Source organism: Oncorhynchus gorbuscha, unplaced genomic scaffold (assembly GCF_021184085.1).
Source record: "Oncorhynchus gorbuscha isolate QuinsamMale2020 ecotype Even-year unplaced genomic scaffold, OgorEven_v1.0 Un_scaffold_2493, whole genome shotgun sequence".
NCBI lineage: Eukaryota > Metazoa > Chordata > Actinopteri > Salmoniformes > Salmonidae > Oncorhynchus > Oncorhynchus gorbuscha.
The window spans coordinates 15,001-31,813 of record NW_025746990.1 but is presented as its reverse complement, the minus strand read 5'-3'; the positions used below and the strand labels follow the sequence as shown (position 1 = coordinate 31,813).

At 44.1% G+C, this 16,813-nt stretch overlaps 2 non-coding genes across 2 annotated transcripts; both read left to right on the top strand.

Annotated features, from left to right (window-relative positions):
* The first annotated feature begins 4,169 nt into the window (after window positions 1–4,169).
* On the top strand, window positions 4,170–4,333 carry LOC124025867. The gene has a single exon (XR_006837238.1). It is a non-coding gene; the product is annotated as a U1 spliceosomal RNA (small nuclear RNA).
* Window positions 4,334–7,124: 2,791 nt separating this feature from the next.
* LOC124025866 lies at window positions 7,125–7,288 on the top strand. Its single transcript, XR_006837237.1, has one exon. It is a non-coding gene; the product is annotated as a U1 spliceosomal RNA (small nuclear RNA).
* The last annotated feature ends 9,525 nt before the right edge of the window (window positions 7,289–16,813 follow it).

The following is a 16,813-nucleotide window of genomic DNA, read 5'->3' as shown; positions in this document are numbered from 1 at the left end:
GACACTCTAATGTACTTGTCCTTTTGCTCAGTTGTGCACCGGGGCCTCCCACTCCTATTTCTATTCTGGTTAGAGACCATTTGCGCTGTTCTGTGAAGGGAGTAGTGCACAGCGTTGTACGAGATCTTCAGTTTCTTGGCAATTTCTCGCATGGAATAGCCTTCATTTCTCAGAACAAGAATAGACTGATGAGTTTCAGAAGAAAGGTCTTTGTTTCTGGCCATTTTGAGCCTGCAAACGAACCCACAAATGCTGATGCTCTGGATACTCAACTAGTCTAAAGAAGGACAGTTTTATTGCCTCTATAATCATAAGAACAGTTTTTAGCTGTGCTAACATAATTGCAAAAGGGTTTTCTAATGATCAATTAGCCTTTTAAAATGATAAACCTGGATTAGCTAACACAACGTGCCATTGGAATACGGGAGTGATGGTTGCTGATAATGGGCCTCTGTACGGCCAATGTAGATATTCCATAACAAATCTGCCATTTCCAACTACAATAGTCATTTACCAATTTGTAAGTCGCTCTGGATAAGAGCGTCTGCTAAATGACTTAAATGTAAATGTAAATGTATTATCACAGCACTATAATAAAAGGGGGTCCTCAGAATCCATTGTGAGACTAAAAACGTCACAAGTGTCGTCAATAACAACGCCGAGACAGCCTATAGACAGACAAGAAGCGCAGTGTCTAACAGCGATGTGCAGCGGAAACAACCTGGAGCTGAACACAACGACGTCATAGAGGATGTTATACATGTTTTATTTGTTCCGTGTGACTGTTATACTGTCTACCTCTGTGTGCTATGTAGACCTACTATATGTGAGAGAGCTCCAAAGAATAATTCCAATATATTACTTTTAATAGGTACTTGCAAATGGCAATTATACTACTTGGATAAAATGGATTAAACTACTTGAATACAATTTAGAAAAGCTTCTGATTGAGTTTGGAACTGTCAGATCATTTCTGTAGCACAGAAATATAACGATATTAAAATGAGACGTAATGAAACAGGCAGGGAGCAGGACTCGAACCCTCAACCTTCTAGCCTGAAGTCCAGCTCGCTATGGACTGTGCCCCAAAAGCATACTCAGGCGGGCTCGCTATCCACGCTTATAAACCCAGGCTCGTTACACTATATGATGATATTATTAACAAAAGGGGACAGAGGAATCAGGGTGATGGTTATGCTAGTTGGATTAGTCTGCTGGTTTGACGCTCAAAAAGCGGCTTCACTCCGAGGTACAGCAGTAGTGTTGCCGGTCTGGAGAAGTTAGGCTGGGCTCTGTGAGGACGATGGCAGTCAGAGGAAGGAACACGGCTGCGTTACGACACCAGTCAAATCGATGCGCAGCTCTACTATCTCGGTTGTAGCTTGAATAGAGGCGCAAGTGTCAGATATTGAATAGAGGTGATAGTGTCAGATATTGAATAGAGATTGTGTCAGATATTGAATAGAGGTGATAGTGTCAGATATTGAATAGAGGTGATAGTGTCAGATATTGAATAGAGGTGATAGTGTCAGATATTGAATAGAGGTGATAGTCTCAGATATTGAATAGAGGTGGTAGTGTCAGATATTGAATAGAGGTGGTAGTTTCAGATATTGAATAGAGGTGATAGTGTCAGATATTGAATAGAGGTGATAGTGTCAGATATTGAATAGAGGAGGTAGTGTCAGATATTGAATAGAGGTGATAGTCTCAGATATTGAATAGAGATAGTGTCAGATATTGAATAGAGGTGATAGTGTCAGATATTGAATAGAGGTGATAGTGTCAGATATTGAATAGAGGTGATAGTGTCAGATATTGAATAGAGGTGATAGTGTCAGATATTGAATAGAGGTGATAGTGTCAGATATTGAATAGAGGTGCTGGTGTCAGATATTGAATAGAGGTGATAGTGTCAGATATTGAATAGAGGTGATAGTGTCAGATATTGAATAGAGGTGATAGTGTCAGATATTGAATAGAGGCGCAAGTGTCAGATATTGAATAGAGGTGATAGTGTCAGATATTGAATAGAGGTGATAGTGTCAGATATTGAATAGAGGTGATAGTGTCAGATATTGAATAGAGGCGCAAGTGTCAGATATTGAATAGAGGTGATAGTGTCAGATATTGAATAGAGGCGCAAGTGTCAGATATTGAATAGAGGTGATAGTGTCAGATATTGAATAGAGATAGTGTCAGATATTGAATAGAGGTGGTAGTGTCAGATATTGAATAGAGGTGGTAGTGTCAGATATTGAATAGAGGTGATAGTGTCAGATATTGAATAGAGGTGGTAGTGTCAGATATTGAATAGAGGTGGTAGTGTCAGATATTGAATAGAGGTGATAGTGTCAGATATTGAATAGAGGTGGTAGTGTCAGATATTGAATAGAGGTGATAGTGTCAGATATTGAATAGAGGTGATAGTGTCAGATATTGAATAGAGGAGGTAGTGTCAGATATTGAATAGAGGTGATAGTGTCAGATATTGAATAGAGGTGATAGTGTCAGATATTGAATAGAGGCGCAAGTGTCAGATATTGAATACAAACAAAAGGTTTGATTGGCTCACTCAGTCGAGGTTTGATGAGTAACAATAAAAACATAGCAACAAAGAGAGGACAAATAGCACAATAGCACAAGTTTCTTGATCAATGACAAATATACAAATATATATTATGAATTAATAGTGTTATTACTATCATTGTTAAAAGTAGCATTATGTTTTGTTATTGCATTACGGCCGTTACCATGACAAGAGCTTGAAGAATTATGAAAATAATAATGGGCTAATATTGTACAATCCAGGTGTGTAAAGCTCTTAGAGACTTACCCAAGAAGACTCCCAGCTGTAATGACTCTTAGAGACTTACCCAAGAAGACTCCCAGCTGTAATGACTCTTAGAGACTTACCCAAGAAGACTCCCCGCTGTAATGACTCTTAGAGACTTACCCAAGAAGACTCCCCGCTGTAATGACTCTTAGAGACTTACCCAAGAAGACTCCCAGCTGTAATGACTCCTAGAGACTTACCCAAGAAGACTCCCCGCTGTAATGACTCCTAGAGACTTACCCAAGAAGACTCCCAGCTGTAATGACTGCCAAAGGTGTTTCTCAGTATTGACTCAGGGGGCTGAATAATTATGGAAACACTATTTTACGTATTTAATTTCGATCTAAATATATTCTAAATATATATATATATTTAGATAGAAATTATATATATATATATATTATTTGACATTAGTGTAGTTTGTGTAGATTGTTGACCAAGAAATTACCCCCCACACACCTTGATCATGTGACCCTAATGACCTTATAACTTATTGACACTTCTTTTTATTTTGCTTTGCTGTAGCCCTTTATAAAAGACCTGTACCATTTGTTGTTCTTCATTGGAGCAGACTCTCTCGTATGTCATTATGCTGGTGTCGTTCAGCTTTCTGGCCTGTTATCCATTAGTCCTTACTATTACTTAATTTCATCACACAGCCTACTAGTCCTGCATTTAAATACATTCAAGCATTCTCTTGAATAATTAGCCTACAGTATACAATGGCCTAAATAATATATATATATTGAAAATCATTAGTACACGTCAACTCTCTGGTGCACCTATAATTTATTTTGTGTTGTTTACACTCTACCAAGCAATCAGGAACAATATATATATATTTAATATTTAATCTATGTGACGCCTGTTCGTCACATAGAAGCAGCGCTGTCTCCTTCCTCTTCCTACGAGCTCAAGTCACATGTCTTCCATACGTCTGACGTCATCTGCTTTTGTCTCCAGAGCGACCAGTCGGATAAACATTCCCCCATTTGTTTTCAAGTTGAATTGTTTACTTGCGATCTCTGAATACTGTCAAATATATTAGGCTACAGTTGTTCACCAATGAATGTGATAATATAGACGGACATTTAGAAAATAAATTCATGTATATAGAATTTCTACCGTGTTGCATGATGGGAAAACAGTCGGGCAGTGATATAATATAGTAAAACAAAGTGCATCGCTTTTCATTTGCCTTGTCCGCAATTGTATTCGTAAACATCATTAAACCTGGTTCAATATGATGTGGTATATCAGTAGTATAAGTGGTAACCGTGAGTCAAACACCTTTGTCCTAGAATGACTCCTCCTCTACCAACGTGTACAACTCATACTTACCTGGCAAGGGAGACACCGTGATCAAGAAGGCGGTTCACCCAGGGCGAGGCTCAGCCATTGCACTCCGGCTGTGCTGACCCCTGCGAATTTCTCAAATGTGGAAATCTCGATTGCATAATTTATGGTAGTGGGGGACTGCGTTCGCGCTCTCCCCTGATCTTGATGTTAAAAATAAAGAAGGAACAGATATTATCGGGATGCTTTCCTACATTTTTTCCCGTATCAGATGAATGTATATAGAATTTAGGGTCTATTTAAAAGATATACTAACGTCTCAGAGATACATTTTTGTTTCTGATAAAGGCCTACTTTTTGCGTCCTCAGACGTAATCTGGATTGAGGTCTTTTATTTGCTAGATAATTAAGTCATTTATATGACAGTTTGTAATTTAAACCCACAATAAACAAAATATTACTGCTCATTGTAACATAACGATCGACATAGTTTTAAAATGTGTTCATGTAACTCGGCAAATTTATTTTTTTATTTCACCTTTATTTAACCAGGTAGGCTAGTTGAGAACAAGTTCTCATTTGCAACTGAGACCTGGCCAAGATAAAGCATAGCAATTCGACACATACAACAACACAGAGTTACACATGGAATAAACAAAACACACAGTCATCAAATCAAATGAAACAGTCAATAAGACAGTAGAACAAAATAAATAAAAAGTCTATCTACAGTGAGTGCAAATGAGGTAAGAAAGGAGACATAGGGCAATAAATAGGCCATGGTGGAGAAGTAATTACAATATAACAATTGAAAGACTGGAATGGTAGATGTGCAGAAGATGAATGTGCAAGTAGAGATACTGGGGTGCAAAGGAGCAAGATAAATAAATAAATACTGTATGGTGATCTGTGAGCTGCTCTGACAGCTGGTGCTTAAAGCTAGTGAGGGAGATGTGAGTCTCCAACTTCAGAGATTTTTGCAGTTCGTTCCAGTCATTGGCAGCAGAGAACTGGAAGGAAAGACGACTAAAGGAGGAATTGGCTTTGGGGAGTGACCAGTGAGATATACCTGCTGGAGCGCGTGCTATGGGTGGGTGCTGCTATGGTGACCAGTGAGCTGAGATAAGTTGGGGCTTTACCTAGCAGAGACCTGTAGATAACCTGTAGCCAGTGGGTTTGGCAACGAGTTTGAAGCGAGGGCCAACCAACGAGAGCGTACAGGTCGCAATGGTGGGTAGTATATGTGGCTTTGGTGACAAAACGGATGGCACTGTGATAGACTGCATCCAGTTTGTTGAGTAGAGTGTTGGAGGCTATTTTATAGATGACATCACCGAAGTCGAGGATCGGTAGGATGGTCAGTTTTACGAGGGTATGTTTGGCAGCATGAGTGAAGGATGCTTTGTTGCGATATAGGAAGTCAATTCTAGATTTAATTTTGGATTGGAGCTGCTTAATGTGAGTCTGGAAGGAGAGTTTTCAGTCTAACCAGACACCTAGGTATTTGTAGTTGTCCACGTATTCTAAATCAGAGCCGTCCAGAGTAGTGATGCTGAACGGGAGAGCAGATACGGGCAGAGATCGGTTGAATAGCATGCATTTAGTTCCCCCTGCGTTTAAGAGCAGTTGGAAGCCACAGAAGGAGAGTTGTAATGGCATTGAAGCTCGCCTGGAGGAGGGGCCAGATGTATACAGATCCACTGACAGTACAACCCACTGACAATACAACCCACTGACAGTACAACCCACTGACAGTACAACCCACTGACAGTACAACCCACTGACAGTACAACCCACTGACAATACAACCCACTGACAGTACAACCCACTGACAGTACAACCCACTGACAATACAACCCACTGACAGTACAACCCACTGACAGTACAACCCACTGACAGTACAACCCACTGACAATACAACCCACTGACAGTACAACCCACTGACAGTACAACCCACTGACATTACAACCCACTGACAGTACAACCCACTGACAGTACAACCCACTGACATTACAACCCATGACAGTACAACCCACTGACAGTACAACCCACTGACAATACAACCCACTGACAGTACAACCCACTGAAGGTACAACCCACTGACAGTACAACCCACTGACAATACAACCCACTGACAGTACAACCCACTGACAGTACAACCCACTGACAATACAACCCACTGACAGTACAACCCACTGACAATACAACCCACTGACATTACAACCCACTGACAATACAACCCACTGACAATACAACCCACTGACAATACAACCCACTGACAGTACAACCCACTGACATTACAACCCACTGACAGTACAACCTACTGACATTTACAACCCACTGACATTACAACCCACTTTGAGAACGTGTAGGAAGGTATTTTGCCAATATCTATTTAGACATGTTAAAATGATTCAATTTTCATCCCATCTGACTATCAACTGTAAATTTACAAATACGAGTATGGCCATGTCAGCACACCCCCCAGTAGCTACTACTGTGTCTTTTTGTTGATTAAGTAGTAGGCTACTGTTTCTCCTCCATATCTGTGGGTCGTATGCCACCCTGTGGTCGATGGTGGAATCATATTTTACTGAGAGCAGAAAACAAGCGTGATGAAACTATTCCTACAACGTCTGGAACGCTACAAAACACCAGGAATAAGTGGTGTCTTTCGGTTGGCTGTGTGCACGAATGTGATTTCAGCATTTTGGTACATCGCCTACTTGTGTGTAACCAGACCGACATTGAGAGAACATATTCAATGTGTTTATAATTTTACCGTGTTGCATGATGGGAAGAGTGTCAGGTCCGTGAAATAATACAGTAAAACAAAATGTATTGCTTTTCCGTCGCCTTGTCCGCAACTGTAGTCGTAAACATCATTAAACCCTGTTCAATATGATGTGGTATTATCAGTAGTAGAAGTGGTAACCGTGAGTCAAACACCTTTGTCCTAGAATGACTCCTCCTCTACCAACGTGTACAACTCATACTTACCTGGCAAGGGAGACACCGTGATCAAGAAGGCGGTTCACCCAGGGCGAGGCTCAGCCATTGCACTCCGGCTGTGCTGACCCCTGCGAATTTCTCAAATGTGGAAATCTCGATTGCATAATTTATGGTAGTGGGGGACTGCGTTCGCGCTCTCCCCTGATCTTGATGTAAAAAGTAATCTTAATTTGATATGTCCTTGATGGTCGTAGCAGTGTTGATTCTTGAGTTGTGTTGAGATTCTGTACCATCACTCATTCATATATCCTTATGTACATGTTCCTTATCCCCTTACACTGTGTATAAGACAGTAGTTTTGGAATTGTTAGTTAGATTACTTGTTGGTTATCACTGCATTGTCGGAACTAGAAGCACAAGCATTTCGCTACACTCGCATTAACATCTGCTAACCATGTGTATGTGACAAATAAAATTTGATTTGATTTGATTTGATTCATATATCAGGAGATTTATCTAAGTTTTGCTTTTCTTCCACGCTTTTAAAATGTCGAATCTATTTAAAAAACAATTTTATTTAGTCCTGGTGGTGTGTAATCTCAATCTTATTGGTGTGTAATCTCAGTCCTAGTGGTGTGTAGTCCTTGTGGTCTGTAGTCTCAGTCCCAGTGGTGTGTAGTCCCAGCACATTTAGATGTAAAAAGTGCATTCCTCTTTGCCCAAAGACAGACCCCAGATCTGCACTCTCTAGTTCCTCTGTCCTCTTGTCTGTCTCGACTTGGCATCAAGTGTAGCAGTTCACTCCCTGTGTTCTCCTCTTCACCAATCAATAACTAATTAGTGACCTTAATTTGACAATCAAGTGCAAGGAAGGAGCGAAAACCCGCACACACTCGGCACTCAGTGAAATTAGCTTGACGATGATCAAGTTCTAAATCTGTCCAATTTTTTAACCCCAGGATTTTTATTTAGAATTTTGGGGTAATTTAACCAGGAAGTCAGAGGTCTTTTCTCAATTTGATTTGCTCAACTCCTACATTATCTGGCCTCCTTTTGAATAATCGTGGAGAGGCGGTGAGGGGAGGAAACAAAATGAGCTTGTATGAAATGAGACTCCTCCTCCACTCGCGCTTCATCAGGCAGATGACGTCTACAAGCGGTGGATCCCGAAATAAATGCATAAATAAATGCATAAAGTGCAAGGTGGCAGGGTAGCCTAGTGGTTAGAGTGTAGAGGAGGTAGGGTAGCCTAGTGGTTAGAGTGTAGAGGGCGGCAGGTAGCCTAGTGGTTAGAGTGTAGAGGTGGCAGGGTAGCCTAGTGGTTAGAGTGTAGAGGTGGCAGGGTAGCCTAGTGGTTAGAGTGTAGAGGTGGCAGGTAGCCTAGTGGTTAGAGTGTAGAGGTGGCAGGGTAGCCTAGTGGTTAGAGTGTAGAGGTGGAGGTGGCAGGGGCAGCCTAGTGGTTAGAGTGTAGAGCAGGTAGGGTAGCCTAGTGGTTAGAGTGTAGAGGTGGCAGGGTAGCCTAGTGGTTAGAGTGTAGAGGAGGTAGGGTAGACTAGTGGTTAGAGTGTAGAGGAGGCAGAGTAGCCTAGCGGTTAGAGTGTAGAGGAGGCAGGGTAGCCTAGTGGTTAGAGCGTAGAGGCAGCAGGGTAGCCTAGTGGTTAGAGTGTAGAGGAGGCAGGGTAGCCTAGTGGTTAGAGTGTAGAGGTGGCAGGGTAGCCCAGTGGTTAGAGTGTTGGACTAGTAACCAGAAGGTTGCAAGTTCAAATCCCTGAGCTGATGAGGTACAAATCTGTCCTTCTGCCCCATCATTGAAAATAATAATTTGTTCTTATCTGACTTGCCTAGTAAAAATAAAAGTATTTTAAAAAATAATTTATTTGATTTTATTTTCTAGATAAAACTATAAGTTGTTTTTACATGTCTGTATGCTTTTCTCCTCAGACAAAACAACAGCTGATTAAAAGGGTGTGTGGAGGAGATATCAAAACTCTTCTGTGAAGGACTCAGATAGGACACACATGACTTTCCTCAGTGAAAGGTGACTATCGAGGAGGGGAGGATAAGTCTTCCGTTCGACCTACTAATGAACTGACAACTCCTCAACCACTTATCGGTTTCCGGGTCACGGAGGAGAGAGGACGGAAGAGAGAGGACTGAGGAGAGAGGGCGGAGGAGAGGGGACTGAGGAGAGAGGGCGGAGGAGAGAGGGCGGAGGAGAGAGGACGGAGGAGAGAGGGCGGAGGAGAGAGGACTGAGGAGAGAGGGCGGAGGAGAGAGGACTGAGGAGAGAGGGCGGAGGATAGAGGACGGAGGAGAGAGGACTGAAGAGAGAAGACTGAGGAGAGAGGACGGAGGAGAGAGGACGGAAGAGAGAGGACTGAGGAGAGAGGGGGGAGGATAGAGGACGGAGGAGAGAGGATGGAGGAGAGAGGACTGAAGAGAGAGGACGGAGGAGAGAGGACGGAGGAGAGAGGACTGAGGAGAGAGGGCGGAGGATAGAGGACGGAGGAGAGAGGGCGGAGGAGAGAGGACTGAGGAGAGAGGGCGGAGGAGAGAGGACTGAGGAGAGAGGGCGGAGGATAGAGGACGGAGGAGAGAGGACTGAAGAGAGAGGACTGAGGAGAGAGGACGGAGGAGAGAGGACGGAAGAGAGAGGACTGAGGAGAGAGGGCGGAGGATAGAAGACGGAGGAGAGAGGATGGAGGAGAGAGGACTGAAGAGAGAGGACGGAGGAGAGAGGACGGAGGAGAGAGGACGGAGGAGAGAGGACGGAGGAGAGAGGACGGAGGAGAGAGGACGGAAGAGAGAGGGCGGAGGAGAGAGGACGGAAGAGAGGACGGAGGAGAGAGGACGGAGGAGAGAGGACGGAGGAGAGAGGACGGAAGAGGACGGAGGAGAGAGGACGGAGGAGAGAGGACGGAGGAGAGGAGAGAGGAGAAGGGGCGGAGAAGAGACGGAGGAGAGAGGACGGAGGGAGGACGGAGGAGTTGACTGAAGAGAGGACTGAGGAGAGAGGACGGAGGGAGGACGGAGGAGAGAGGGCGGAGGATAGAGAGAGGACGGAGGAGAGAGGACGGAGGAGAGAGGACTGAAGAGAGAGGACTGAGGAGAGAGGACGGAGGAGAGAGGACGGAAGAGAGAGGGCGGAGGAGAGAGGACGGAAGAGAGGACGGAGGAGAGAGGACGGAGGAGGAGGACGGAGGACGGACTGAAGAGAGAGGACTGAAGAGAGAGGACTGAGGAGAGAGGACGGAGGAGAGAGGACGGAGGAGAGGGCGGAGGAGAGAGGGCGGAGGAGAGAGGACGGAGGAGGACGGAGGAGAGAGGACGGAGGACGGACTTTTTCCCCAAATGAGAAAAGACCATAGAGAGAGGAAGAAGTATCTTCAATCAGATCCATGTCAAGTTAAAATGATTTTTTTTAAATCAAAAAAGAAGTTTCCACAGTTTATTAATCAACATGATACAGAACATTAATGAAATATGAGAGAAGATTGAAGTTATAATTTATCCTGAACATGACAAGGCTTATTATAGCAATGACAGCATAGAGATACGACACCATACATTTATATTGCGCAATGATTCACTATAGGTCATATTACATAAACCTGTGTTACTTCACAAGGTGGTGTAGACCTACAGGCCAGGTATGCCTGTGTAGAAGACATGAATCAGGCTCGTGGTCTGAGTTATGAGTTAGCCCTGCCCAAATAAGGACATTTCCTCTTGGGTCTCATTGGTGAAGACGTTGGTTTTCTCCCGTGGGAGAATCGGGGGTTCACGACTATAAGCCTGACATCTATAAAGGCCTATCTCACCCCAACCAATATGTACCATTGACCAATGTCCTTATTTGGGCAGGGCTACCTCATAACCAAACCATGATCCTGATTCATGTCTTCTACAAAGGCACACCTGGCCTCAGTTTTCAACATCTACTTTAATCTCATGATATTTTACTAGAGGGTGAAACAGAGCACATCAGTGAGACTCCAGGCTAACTTGACCAATACAGTACTAGAGGGTGAAACAGTGCACATCAGTGAGACTCCAGGCTAACTTGACCAATACAGTACTAGAGGGTGAAACAGTGCACATCAGTGAGACTCCAGGCTAACTTGACCAATACAGTACTAGAGGGTGAAACAGTGCACATCAGTGAGACTCCAGGCTAACTTGACCAATACAGTACTAGAGGGTGAAACAGTGCACATCAGTGAGACTCCAGGCTAACTTGACCAATACAGTACTAGAGGGTGAAACAGTGCACATCAGTGAGACTCCAGGCTAACTTGACCAATACAGTACTAGAGGGTGAAACAGTGCACATCAGTGAGACTCCAGGCTAACTTGACCAATACAGTACTAGAGGGTGAAACAGTGCACATCAGTGAGACTCCAGGCTAACTTGACCAATACAGTACTAGAGGGTGAAACAGTGCACATCAGTGAGACTCCAGGCTAACTTGACCAATACAGTACTAGAGGGTGAAACAGTGCACATCAGTGAGACTCCAGGCTAACTTGACCAATACAGTACTAGAGGGTGAAACAGTGCACATCAGTGAGACTCCAGGCTAACTTGACCAATACAGTACTAGAGGGTGAAACAGTGCACATCAGTAGGCCTCCAGGCTAACTTGACCAATACAGTACTAGAGGGTGAAACAGTGCACATCAGTGAGACTCCAGGCTAACTTGACCAATACAGTACTAGAGGGTGAAACAGTGCACATCAGTAGGCCTCCAGGCTAACTTGACCAATACAGTACTAGAGGGTGAAACAGTGCACATCAGTAGGCCTCCAGGCTAACTTGACCAATACAGTACTAGAGGGTGAAACAGTGCACATCAGTAGGCCTCCAGGCTAACTTGACCAATACAGTACTAGAGGGTGAAACAGTGCACATCAGTAGGCCTCCAGGCTAACTTGACCAATCCAGTAGTAGATGGTGAAACAGTGCACTTCCGCAGGCCTCCAGGCTAACTTGACCAATACAATACTAGATGGTGAAACAGTGCACATCCGCAGGCCTCCAGGCTAACTTGACCAATCCAGTACTAGATAGTTAAACAGAGCACATCCGTAGGACTCAATATTGTCTGGAACAACAACATCAGAATAGCAGTGAAATGTGTGAGAGGATTTGATACTGCATCTAGGACACAGGGTGTAGTAACATCATAAATCCAGCAGGTGGTGTGAGTGAGCCAGCATACCATCCCGTTCAGACAAGGCTCTCACAGTACCTTCAAGTTAGTTCTGCATGACAAAACACTCGTACCTGATCTATCTACACAACACATTTCTATACCTGAACATGTAAAGTTTAGATTTTTAACGTTGCACCCACCTGAATAGACCCTCTTTCAGATGTATTTCACCCTCTAGCTACAGATGTATTTCACCCGCTAGCTACAGATGTATTTCACCCACTAGCTACAGATGTATTTCACCCTCTAGCTACAGATGTATTTCACCCGCTAGCTACAGATGTATTTCACCCTCTAGCTACAGATGTATTTCACCCTCTAGCTACAGATGTATTTCACCCGCTAGCTACAGATGTATTTCACCCGCTAGCTACAGATGTATTTCACCCTCTAGCTACAGATGTATTTCACCCTCTAGCTACAGATGTATTTCACCCTCTAGCTACAGATGTATTTCACCCGCTAGCTACAGATGTATTTCACCCGCTAGCTACAGATGTATTTCACCAGCTAGCTACAGATGTATTTCACCCGCTAGCTACAGATGTATTTCACCCTCTAGCTACAGATGTATTTCACCCACTAGCTACAGATGTATTTCACCCTCTAGCTACAGATGTATTTCACCCGCTAGCTACAGATGTATTTCACCCTCTAGCTACAGATGTATTTCACCCTCTAGCTACAGATGTATTTCACCCGCTAGCTACAGATGTATTTCACCCGCTAGCTACAGATGTATTTCACCCGCTAGCTACAGATGTATTTCACCCGCTAGCTACAGATGTATTTCACCCGCTAGCTACAGATGTATTTCACCCTCTAGCTACAGATGTATTTCACCCTCTAGCTACAGATGTATTTCACCCTCTAGCTACAGATGTATTTCACCCGCTAGCTACAGATGTATTTCACCCGCTAGCTACAGATGTATTTCACCAGCTAGCTACAGATGTATTTCACCCGCTAGCTACAGATGTATTTCACCCGCTAGTTACAGATGTATTTCACCCTCTAGCTACAGATGTATTTCACCAGCTAGCTACAGATGTATTTCACCCGCTAGCTACAGATGTATTTCACCCGCTAGCTACAGATGTATTTCACCCGCTAGCTACAGATGTATTTCACCCGCTAGCTACAGATGTATTTCACCCGCTAGCTACAGATGTATTTCACCGCTAGCTAAAGACAGAGGATAAGCTTTCATTTCCAATCCCTAAACTTAACCATTAGATCAGAGGTGTCAAACTCATTTTGTCCCGAGAGGCGCCATCGGTCGTCAACGAGGTCCGGAGGACCGCACTCAAAAGTGGTTATATTTCCTTGCCGTCAAAATTTGCACTAAATAGACCTCCATTCATAGTTTTTGGAATGTGCATTGCTCCCTGACTGTCTAGTGATTATTAGCAATCTGGAAATGCATGAATATAGGTCCATTATCCTTTCTACACAGCACCACCAGGTAGTGACTGAGGAGACTAGCACCGCCAGGTAGTGACTGAGAAGACTAGCACCACCAGGTAGTGACTGAGGAGACTAGCACCGCCAGGTAGTGACTGAGGAGACTAGCACTGCCAGGTAGTGACTGAGGAGACTAGCACCACCAGGTATTGACTGAGGAGACTAGCACCGCCAGGTAGTGACTGAGGAGACTAGCACCACCAGGTAGTGATTGTCAGGAGTCTTTAATATAGAGACTAGCACCACCAGGTAGTGACGGTGAGGAGTCTGTAATATAGAGACTAGCACCACCAGGTAGTGACTGTGAGGAGTCTGTAATATAGAGACTAGCACCACCAGGTAGTGACTGTCAGGAGTCTGTAATATAGAGACTAGCACCACCAGGTAGTGACGGTGAGGAGTCTGTAATATAGAGAATAGCACCACCAGGTAGTGACTGTCAGGAGTCTGTAATATAGAGACTAGCACCCCCAGGTAGTGACGGTGAGGAGTCTGTAATATAGAGACTAGCACCACCAGGTAGTGATTGTGAGGCCTTTCCCTGTAATATAGAGACTAGCACCACCAGGTAGTGATTGTGAGGCCTTTCCCTGTAATATAGAGACTAGCACCACCAGGTATTGATTGTGAGGCCTTTCCCTGTAATATAGAGACTAGAACCACCAGGTAGTGACGTTGAGGATTCTGTAATATAGAGACTAGCACCACCAGGTAGTGACGGTGAGGAGTCTGTAATATAGAGACTAGCACCACCAGGTAGTGACGGTGAGGCCTTTCCCTGTAATATAGAGACTAGCACCCCCAGGTAGTGACGGTGAGGAGTCTGTAATATAGAGACTAGCACCACCAGGTAGTGACGGTGAGGCCTTTCCCTGTAATGTCCCGCGATAAGGCCTCTAATAACTGATTATTAGGATTTATTGATTAGATTGTCTTATTACTTAATGGTGATACTTTGACTGTCAGGATAAAACTCTTTGCTGACTGTCATCACTATGGTGTGACTGGGGGAAGCCACAACCTCTGTCTTAGGTCAAACTATGGTGTGACTGGGGGAAGCCACAACCTCTGTCTTAGGTCAAACTATGGTGTGACTGGGGGAAGCCACAACCTCTGTCTTAGGTCAAACTATGGTATGACTGGGGGAAGCCACAACCTCTGTCTTAGGTCAAACTATGGTGTGACTGCGGGAAGCCACAACCTCTGTCTTAGGTCAAACTATGGTGTGACTGGGGGAAGCCACAACCTCTGTCTTAGGTCAAACTATGGTGTGACTGGGGGAAGCCACAACCTCTAGTCACACCATAGTCACGGTTCTAGAACCTCCGGGGAGGGAAGTGATGAGCAGACATCAGGACTACATTCAGACAGGTGTAGAAGCACCTACTAGTCACGGTTCATCAGACATCAGGACTACATTCAGACAGGTGTAGAAGCACCTACTAGTCACGGTTCTAGAACCTCCGGGGAGGGAAGTGATGAGCAGACATCAGGACTACATTCATACAGGTGTAGAAGCACCTACTAGTCACGGTTCATCAGACATCAGGACTACATTCAGACAGGTGTAGAAGCACCTACTAGTCACGGTTCATCAGACATCAGGACTACATTCAGACAGGTGTAGAAGCACCTACTAGTCACGGTTCATCAGACATCAGGACTACATTCAGACAGGTGTAGAATCACCTACTAGTCACGGTTCTAGAACCTCCGGGGAGGGAAGTGATGAGCAGACATCAGGACTACATTCATACAGGTGTAGAAGCACGGTGGCTAGGAAACACGAGTTATAAGAATGAGTTAAACATGTAAACAAAACAGAAGCTGTATAACAGCCGAAATAATCTTTAGAACGGTCTAAATAATGTTTATAACAGTCAAAGTAATGTTTATAACAGTCAAAATAAGGTTTATTACAGTCTAAATAATGTTTATAACAGTCTAAATAATGTTTATAACAGTCTAAATAAGGTTTATAACAGTCTAAATGGGCTTTATAACAGTCAAAATAAGGTTTATAACAGTCTAAATAATGTTTATAACAGTCTAAATAATGTTTATAACAGTCTAAATAATGTTTATAACAGTCAAAATGAGCTTTATAACAGTCTAAATAAGGTGTATAACAGCTTTTGTATTGGTCAAATAATTATTCATATGATTACCTAAGGAGTGCTGTAAAATAATCAAGTCAAGGACATGTTATTGGGGCCAGTGGCACTGTGTGTTATGCCATATATTTCCCCATTGTTTCCCATTATATTTATTAGTTCCACCTGCTGGTCTCGGGTGATAGCAGGTGATCAACACACCTCAGGACCGTGCTGCCTATGTGAATTCCCCTGTCTGTCTTTCTCTGTGTGTGTGTGTCCAGATAAATGTATCTCTCTCTCTCCCCCTCCCTCCCTCCCTCCCTCCCTCCCTCCCTCCCTCCCTCCCTCCCTCCCTCCCTCCCTCCCTCCCTCCCTCCCTCCCTCCCTCTCTCTCTCTGTATCCCCCTCTATCTCTCTCTCTGTATCCCCCTCTATCTCTCTCTCTCTCTCTGTATCCCCCCTCTATCTCTCTCTCTCTGTATCCCCCTCTATCTCTCTCTCTGTATCCCCCTCTATCTCTCTCTCTCTGTATCCCCCCTCTTTCTCTCTCTCTCTCTGTATCCCCCTCTATCTCTCTCTCTGTATCCCCCTCTATCTCTCTCTCTGTATCCCCCTCTATCTCTCTCTCTCTCTCTGTATCCCCCCTCTGTCTCTCTCTTTCTCTGTATCCCCCTCTATCTCTCTCTGTATCCCCCCTCTATCTCTCTCTCTCTGTATCCCCCTCTATCTCTCTCTCTGTATCCCCCTCTATCTCTCTCTCTGTATCCCCCTCTATCTCTCTCTCTCTCTGTATCCCCCTCTATCTCTCTCTCTGTATCCCCCTCTATCTCTCTCTCTGTATCCCCCTCTATCTCTCTCTCTCTCTGTATCCCCCTCTATCTCTCTCTCTCTGTATCCCCCTCTATCTCTCTCTCTCTCTGTATCCCCCTCTATCTCTCTCTCTCTCTGTATC